This window comes from Artemia franciscana, chromosome 5 (genome assembly GCF_032884065.1).
Source record: "Artemia franciscana chromosome 5, ASM3288406v1, whole genome shotgun sequence".
In the NCBI taxonomy this organism is placed as follows: domain Eukaryota; kingdom Metazoa; phylum Arthropoda; class Branchiopoda; order Anostraca; family Artemiidae; genus Artemia; species Artemia franciscana.
In genome coordinates this window covers 55,431,957-55,438,954 of record NC_088867.1, presented here as the reverse complement: position 1 = coordinate 55,438,954, position 6,998 = coordinate 55,431,957, and the positions used below count along the sequence as shown (strand labels likewise).

The 6,998-nt window shown below is 36.7% G+C and overlaps 1 non-coding gene across 1 annotated transcript; it reads left to right on the top strand.

Moving 5' to 3' along the window:
• The first annotated feature begins 3,517 nt into the window (after positions 1–3,517).
• On the top strand, positions 3,518–3,590 carry Trnar-ucu (transfer RNA arginine (anticodon UCU)). Its single transcript has one exon. It is a non-coding gene; the product is annotated as a tRNA-Arg (tRNA).
• The last annotated feature ends 3,408 nt before the right edge of the window (positions 3,591–6,998 follow it).

The window sequence follows — 6,998 nt, the reverse complement described above, 5'->3', positions numbered from 1 at the left end:
TTACCCCTGGAAAAAAACAACAACAAATAAACACGCATCCGCGATCTTTCTTCTGGCAACAAATGCAAAATTCCACATTTTTGCAGATAAGAGCTGAAACCTTAGCAGTAGAGTTCTCTGATACGCTGAATCTGATGTTGTTATTTTCATTAAGATTCTATGACTTTTAGGGTGTGTTTCCCCTTTTTTGAAAATAACGTAAATTTTCTCAGGCTCGTAAACTTTAATACGTAATACTACACATAATGAGACGTGTATATTTGAAATCAGTATAAAAATTCGATTCGTTTGATATATCTATCGGTATCAAAATTCCGTTATTCAGGGTTTCGGATTCTGTTGAGCCGAGTCGCTCATTACTTACAAGTCGTTACCACGAACTGTTTGATATAAAAACGTTTGGGCTTTATTGTTTTACTTATTCGATTCTTGTATATTTCAATATTTTCAGTTTATTCACATGTGAAAAGGTAAAGGGATCTTATAAGTTATTTTGTGTCGTTCCGATACTGTTTTCAGAGGTTTTAGGCTATTTTACTTTGGTTACTATGGGAACCACCCAAAACAAGAAGAACAATAGGGAATTTTTTAAGAAAGTGGGAAACAAATTAGAATGAATATCTCGGCCCTATGTCCAAGGGCCGTCCTCAGCAATACAAATAAGAAAAAAAAAACTTACAAGAGGGATAAAATCAATAAAACTAAAATGATCAGTTTTTCAACACAGTCCCAGCATCCTTACCTCAGCGACGTTCAACCAGGACTGATAAACAAATTGTTATGAAACGAGGCAATTCATTGAAATGAAAGAAAATGATTTAAAAACTGGTTTTTAATGCCAGCCTAGCTTTTTTCGCTGCTGATCTTATAGGTCTATTTGTGACAGGTTCTGTGTTAATATCTATTTATTTATTTTTTTAATATTTCGCAAGGTCATTTTTAATTAAATTTGCGTATAAAGCATTCAGTGAATACTCTCCTAAATCCCTATTTAAGGGAATATTATTATTAATCTTAAGTCTGAGATTTCAATTGCTAGGACTGCTGGGGGGATGCTGGGACTGTTTTTGAAAACTGTTAATTAATTTTATTGATTTTATCCGTTTTTAAGAATTTTGGTTAATATCGAGCCGGGTCGCTCCTTATTACAGTTTGTTACCACGAATTGTTTGATTTAAAGCAAAAATGAATAGAACATTCTCACCCTCATGAAGACATTTTTTCTTTGAATGACTTGAACTTCGGTGTGAGAAACGAAGTTCGTCCGCGACAAGATTAATAAACAGAGTCGTACAATTAATGAAGTGATAAATAACTATTGCATGAACACACTTAAAAGAAACGGGCTGATAAAATAAAATTTTCGCCTAATGCTTATTTTGGGATTTTAAAAAAGTAATTTTTTCCATCTGATAGTAACCAGCAACATTAAAAGTTGAAATAAACAGAAATTATTACGTATATAAGGGGGTGCCCCTGCCTCAATACCTCGCTCTTTATGCTAAAATTTGTTTTAGAACTTTTAAAAGAGCTTATTAAACTAATCAAAGGTCCCTTGTGTTTCAAGAGTCATTGTTAAATAAGTGGATCAAAAATTCATACCTTACAGTAAAAAGCGAAGGATTGAGTAGGAGGAAACCCCCTCATATACGTAATAATTTCTGTTCGTTTTAATATTTTATGTTGCTCCTTACTTTCAGTTGAAAAAAAACTTGTCTTTTTATTTAATTTCCGGTCTTTTTGTTACATACTACAGGGAATTCAGCTCCCCCTCCATGGAAAATCCCTTCCCTCAAGAACAATTCTTCCGTGGAAAGATCCTCCCACGTATCCCCCCCGAAAAGTATCTATATACTTCCCAATACCCAATACTATAATGTAAACAATGGACAGAGTTCATAGCTTCTACATCTTCCCCCGGGACTGTGGGGGTCAAGTTATCCTCAAAGAAATAGCTATTAGATCTTTTGACTATGTCGAACAAAATGGCTATCTCAAAAGTTCAATCAGGAGACTTTGGGAAAAATTGGCGTGGGAGGAGGGCTAGATGCCCTCCAATATTTTTAGTCACTTAAAAAGGGCACTAGAACTTTTGATCTGCTATCAAATGATCCCCTCCCGATCTTCTAGGATAACTGGCTCGATACGATCACCCCTGGAGAAGACAAAAAATAAACAACAAAAAACAAATAAACACGCATCCGTGAACTTGCTTCTAGCGATAAACACAAAATTCCACATTTTTGTATATAGGAGCTTGAAACCTCTACTGTAAGGTTCTCTGATACGCTGAATTTGATAGTATGATTCTCATTAAGAGAATTTCAGGTTTTGGGGTTTTTAAGGCCTTTTTTCCAAGAAATTTTTTTTCAACGCCCTATGCAACGCCTCTTTTCCTTTTTTAAGTTAGATTCCTTGTTTTATTGTTCTTTCAAATGTCTTTTTCTGCATTAAATAAAAAAAAAAGTTTTTTTTTAACTGCAAGTAAGTAACGACATTAAAACTTAAAACGAACAGAAATTATTCAGTTTATGAGAGGGGTTGTCCCCTCTGCAACGCCTCGCTCTTTACGCTAAAGTTAGACTCTTTCTCACAGCTCTACTTTTTAAAACAATAAAAAACTTGATGAAACAAGTTTGAACTTGATGAAACTTCAATAATTAAAATCAGCATTAAAATGCGATTCTTTTGATGTAAGTATGGTAAAATTGGTGCAAACAGTATTACTGGCTTTCATATAAAGTGAATATACCACTCGATACCTTTTTTGACCTCTTAAAAATGACCTATATATAGGGTCATTACAAATCTGTAATAGTTTAGAAACAAATTTGGGCTATATATTTGCACATCAGGGGGATGGGGGGTAAAGCATAGCATATATTAAATACGTAAACTAACCATTGCTGTTTTTTTTTAATGTTGTTGTGCTGTTGTACTGGTGATTCCTCTTCTCATTAAAATTCGATGTGCACAGACATGTAAAAAAAAAGAAAAAAGAAAAAAAAAATCAGCAATGGTTAGTTTACGTATTTATATTTGCTATTCTTTACCCCACCCCCCTGATGTGCAAATATATAGCCCAATTTTGTTTCTAAACTATTACAGTTTTTTATACCCCATATTTAGGTCATTTTTAAGAGGTCAAAAAGTGCTTAAATCTGAATTTGCGGTAGAAGCGATTATTATATTTGTAAACAGCATTGAAAAAGGCATCGAGTGGTATATTCACTTTATATGAAAGCCAGTAATACTGTTTGCACCAATTTTACCAAATACAGCCCCCCACCTCCTCCGACTTAAATATAAGCGGGAAAAGCAGAATCAGAGTTAAAATTTGATCAAAGTGGGCAACCCTCTAGCCACGGGGGTAGTTCCTCACCCCTCCGATTGGCTCTGCCTATGGTAAAAAGGCAGAAAATCGATAGGACTATGAGTATTAGATGTTTTCATTCGAGGTTTATTTACAAAAATATTATATATATATCATACTATATATTTAGATTTTACATACAAGGTCTGCGTAGCGCAGTGGATAGCGCGTCGGACTTCTAATCCGAAGGTCGTGGGTTCGAATCCCACCGTGGATGATCTTTTAGTATTATTTTATACTAAGTATCTTCCAAGTGATTGGTAGTATCTGTAAGTGGACTGAACTATTTTATGTGATCTCAGACTAAACAAGCACAAATATCTAAGGGGTAAAACTTGAGTACTTTTTCAGTCCAGGCGCAGGGGGTTTATTAGTTTTAAAAGTTCGGAAGAAATAGATAAAACTAAAAAACTAAAATTAGGATACTAGAAATCATGATGATGACAATGGTCAAGTATGACTGTGAAATATGTTTGCTTTGAAAGGTTGAAGAAGACATACTAGGTGTTTTATTGAGTAATTATGGAAGGACAGCCTGAACGACCGTTAACAACAAAATTAACTGCGTGCATAATGTAGGTCAATTCGTCTTCCGATTGCTATGACGAATAAAAGTTGGTTTTGTGATATCAAACAATATTAATTCCTTTCACCGGCAACAAGCTTGGTAAAAATTGCATCAGAGATATATGCAGTAACTTTTTTGCAGAGGAGGGAGTATTATAAGAACTGTAGCAAATGAATCAATATATAAATCAAGGACTTGATCGCTATAGACGCCGAAGCAGTCCTAATTGGAACTCACCAATGAGGAGCTAAATGACATTGTAATGAATCGAACCTCGATAAGTCGAAATCTTCGATATCTTGAATAATTTCCAATCCCCTCGGGAAAGCCAGTCTAAGTTAAGCATCCGCACTGCTTTCACTATTCAGAAAAACAGAAACAGAAAAAAAGATGAAAAGAGAACCAAAATAGAAACAGCAGTTTTAATAGCAGTTTTTTCGTTTATTTTCTTCTTTATCCAGACTTTGCACCTGTCAGCTGTACTGGGTGAGTTATATATTATAATTTCCGTGTTTGCCTAAAGAAGCCATCTTGAAACCATCCCAAATCCACTAATCCATCTTATTTTTAATCAACTACATGCGCATATAATACGACCTCGACTGCACAGACGATTCTAAAACCTATTAGAGGATTAGTGGTATGATTTCCTTCTTGCCACCTCAAGGTGTTGAGCAACAGAGCATAAAATAAAAGGAACAAACATTTCTTTTAAATAAAAAAAAACTTTGAACAAAATGGAAAACAAGCTGAAGTTCAAACTTTGAACTTGTAACTTGCAAACATTCTTGTTTCAAGTGTTCCATTAATTGTTTTTGCACATCTTATTGGATTGCTTGCAATATCCATGCTAAATACGAATTTCTTTGTTTTTTTCTTTTGCTAGTTCGGGCACTTCAAGATAAGCTAGGACGCTGAAAGCTGGTGGGCGTATCAGGGAGCAGACCAAATTAAACCAGAAATAGTCACTTCCCCAATTTAACCATCTGGGGGGGGGGGCAGTAAAAGGACGGTTAATTCGGAAAATTTAGAAAAAAATGAGATAAGTCTAACTTACGAACGGATGATCGGATCTTAATGAAGTTTGATATTTAGAAGAACCTCGTGTCTCAGAGCTTTTATTTTAAATCTCGACTGGACCAAGAGACACTGGGGGACTTGGAGGGGGAAATAAGAAATCTTTGAAAACACTTAGAGTGGACATATCGGGATGAAACTTGATGGGAAGAATAAGCACAAGTCCTAGACAAGTGACTGTCATTACCAGACTAGATTCGCTATCTTTGGGGGAGTTGGTGGGGGGGGGGGGGTGGGGGTAATTCGAAAAAATAAAAAAAAACTAAGGTATTTTTAACTTGCGAACGGGCGATCGGATCTTAATGAAAATTTATGTTTTGAAGAACCTTGTGTTCTAGAATTCTCATTTTAAATCCCAAGCGGCTCTGATAAAATTGGGGGAATTGGAGGAGGAAATCGGAAATCTTGGAAAACGCATAGAGTGGAGAGATCGGGATGAAACTTGGTGGGAAGAATTAGCACAAGTCCTAGATACTTGACTGATATTACCAGACTGAATCCGTTTTCTTTGGGAAGTTGGGGAAGGGGGCAATTCGTAAAAATCGGAAAAAATGAGGTATTTTAAACTTACGAACGGGTGATCAGATCTTAATGAAAGTCTATATTTAGAAGAACCTCGTGTCTCAGAGGTCTTATTTTGAATCCTGACGAGATCCAATGAAATTGGAGGGAGTTGGAGGAGGAAACCGGAAATCTTGGACAACGCTTAGAGCGGAGAGATCGAGATGAAACTTGGCTGGCAGAATAAGCACAGGTCCTAGATACGTTATTGAAAAAAACAGACTGTATCCTCTCTCTTCGGGGGAGTTGAGGTGGGGGGATGGGGCGTTGGCATAATTCGGTAGTTCGGAAAAATGAAAAAAATGTGGTATTTTTAACTTACGAACAGGCGATCGGATATTAATCAAATTGGATATTTAGAAGCAACTCGTGTCTCAGAGTTCTTATTTTAAATCCCTACTGGATCCAATGACATTGGGGGGAGTTGGAGGGTTAAACCGGAAATCTTGGAAAACGCTTAGAGTGGAGAGATCGGAACGAAAATTGGTGGGAAGAATATGCACAAGTCTAAAATACGTAATTGAAATAACCAGACTGCATCCACCTCTCTGGGGCAGTTGGGAGGAGGAGATATTCAGTTCGGTGCTTCTGGACATGCTAGGACGATGAAAATTGGTAGGCGTGTTAGGGACCTGCACAAATTGACTTGATAACAGTCGTTTTCCCGATGCAAACATCTGAAGGGGCGGGAGAGAGGGTAAATTGTGAAAACTGAGGTATGTTCATCGTACGAATGGGCCATCAGATCTTAATGAAACTTAATATACAGGAAGATCTCATGTCTCAGATGATCCATTTTCAATTGAGATAGGATCCGGGAACCCAGGAAGGTGGAGGGGGAACGAAAAATCTTGGAACCCAGAAATTTTGGAAACACTTAGAGTGGAGAGATCGGGGTGAAACTTGATGGTAAGAATAAGCACAAGTTCTAGATACGTGGTCGACATAACTGGACTGGATCCACTATCTTTGGGGGAGTTAGAGGGGGATCTCTAGTGCTTTGATGAGTTCGAGAATAAGCACAGGTTATAGATATGTGATTGACATAAGCGGACTGGATTCGATCTCTTTGGGGGAGTTGGATGGATTTCTAGTGCTTCGGCGAGTTCGGTGCTTCTTGATGTCTTAGGACGATGAAATCGATAACTCTTCGACTCTAATTTTCAGTTCTGACCTCGTCACAAGTGCCATATGATCTTTTGGCTCTGGTTGGGTTGGGAACTGTATACCTCCGGTCAGGAGTTTTTGACCATGGCGATTTCAATCGTGTACTTTTTGTTTCGATCCAATGCCATTTTTTAGAGATTTCGGGCAGTTTTTCGAAAATAAGGGAAATTTATTTTTTGCTAAGATTAACATTAAAGTTTGATTGAGGTAATAATTAAAATTGGTGAATCAGTATCAAATAATTTTTTGGAT